The following is a 2,185-nucleotide window of genomic DNA, read 5'->3' as shown; positions in this document are numbered from 1 at the left end:
CATATTTCGAGATACAGATAGGCGAGGTATACTCAGCTCGAGATACAAAATGTGTATAATCAAGGTCTATATATATAACATACGATTTATTTTCTCAAAGAGTAGGAGATAGAGTGGATAGACTTTTGAGTGATAGATAAGTTCAAGTCTTCACATATCTTTTTGTCGAGAAGTTCCACCGGTTCCTTGAGTAGTTCTTCACTTGTATGATGAATCTCCATGAAGTCCTTGAGCTAATAGAATAGAAATCAAGACTTATAATTTTGATCACTAACATTGACAAACATGCTTAAGATAGCAACGCATAAAATTTCAACCGAGCAATGCTCTAACAATCTCCCCCTTTGTAATTTTAGTGACAAAACTATGAATACATATGGAATACATAAAAGATAAAGAGACTTTATTAGCTCCTATTCCACATGTCTAATCTTCAACATTCCTCGAAATATTCGTCACTTCCAACTACTCCAATGATCCCAAAGGTTGTAAGTTTACCACCACCGTTGTTGAAGATCCGTAGCTATAACAATCAGAAAACATAGTTCTCGATCATTGTTATACAGTGTCATAGTATTATTATATAGCATCAAAGTTCAATTGTGTCATAACTTCAACAATAATACTATGGTGATATGTATCACTCCCTCTTAGTCAATATTCCATCTCACATGGAAACCACTCCTCCTTACACAATGATCCGAAAACCATATGTATTTGTAGTGTGAACTACATATTAATTCTCCCCCTTTTTGTCAATAAAATTGGCAAAGGTACAAGAACGAGTTTATAATTAAATTTCCGAGAGAGACATTTCATGACAAAAGGAAAAAAAATACATACCAACTAATTTATATGCAATCATGAACCCGAAGCTAAATGCATTCATCAAGGAGTTTAAAGATACAAGATAACCCCTATAAAATTCCACAGCCTCAAGATATGACCATTAAGCACAAGTTCAAAAGAACTCTCCCCCATTTGATGTCATTCCTGAAGGAACAACAAGAGCGATCTTAATTTCGAAAGAAAAGAAGGATTTTTATTGGACAAAAAACCATGAGAATGATTTCCTATATCCAAAAACTCAATCAAATTAATCACAAGTGAACCCATGATTAATTTAATCGGAATACACAATCAAATTAAATACAAAAAGTGATCAATTCAATTGATTATGCTCAATATAAGAGAACTTATGGAGACACGAAAATACTCAACTATATCAATTACAAGAGAACCCATAATTAATCTAATCGAAATACACAACCAAACTAATCACAAAAGTAATCAATTTAATTGTCATTTATTTTGCTCGACATAAGAAAACTTACAGAGCAATAACTAAATAACCAAACAAGATGATTAATTTAGTTCAATATGCTCGACATAACATATCTCACGGAACAACAACTAAGCTAAAAAATAAACTTGGTTGTAAAGTTCTCAACATAAGATATATTACGGATCCTCGCAGTAATACATAAAATATGGATCAGGGATGATCAATACTACAGAATACACAAGGATTCATTCTATTTTCCATCACTATTTGCATAATGATATTTAATAGACATAATCCTTGAAAACAAAAGATTTTAACCTATCTTCCATCAAATATTTGACAATATAGGCTTAACTTTTGTATTTGTCAAAAGTCCATTCATTCTTTTATCAATAGTGAATACCGATCACGAACGACTTTACTTTTGACAAAGTATGGGACGAACATAGTTCACGGTCGTAAACCCCAATATCCCATAAAAATTGCAATATAACAAATCATAAAGATTAATACTGCAAAAACATCATCTTCCAAATAGTTTTTAGAATTTAAACAAATAAACCTAAAAAAGAACAAGAAGATGAAAAATGATAGCTATGTGTAGTCACAATCATTGCTATTCAAGGCACTAGTTATTCTTCCAACTAAATCAAAAAGAAGAATACTAGGAAAAAATATCTTTGAGAAATTATTTATCATTCCCGAACTCCTTGTCGTCAACAGCCATTAGGAGTTAATATCAACAAACCGTCTTGGCTGATGATGTCGAACCAGGGCTTTCTGAATTTCCAAAGATCTTAAAACGCAAGCCTTTATTTCACGAATCTCCTTTCTTCCTCCCTTAAACTCATCAAGAACATCCGAAAACTTCTGAGAGTTAGAAAGAATATCCCTTGGCTT

Source organism: Papaver somniferum, unplaced genomic scaffold (assembly GCF_003573695.1).
Source record: "Papaver somniferum cultivar HN1 unplaced genomic scaffold, ASM357369v1 unplaced-scaffold_123, whole genome shotgun sequence".
In the NCBI taxonomy this organism is placed as follows: Eukaryota; Viridiplantae; Streptophyta; class Magnoliopsida; order Ranunculales; family Papaveraceae; genus Papaver; species Papaver somniferum.
This window is presented reverse-complemented; position numbering follows the sequence as displayed.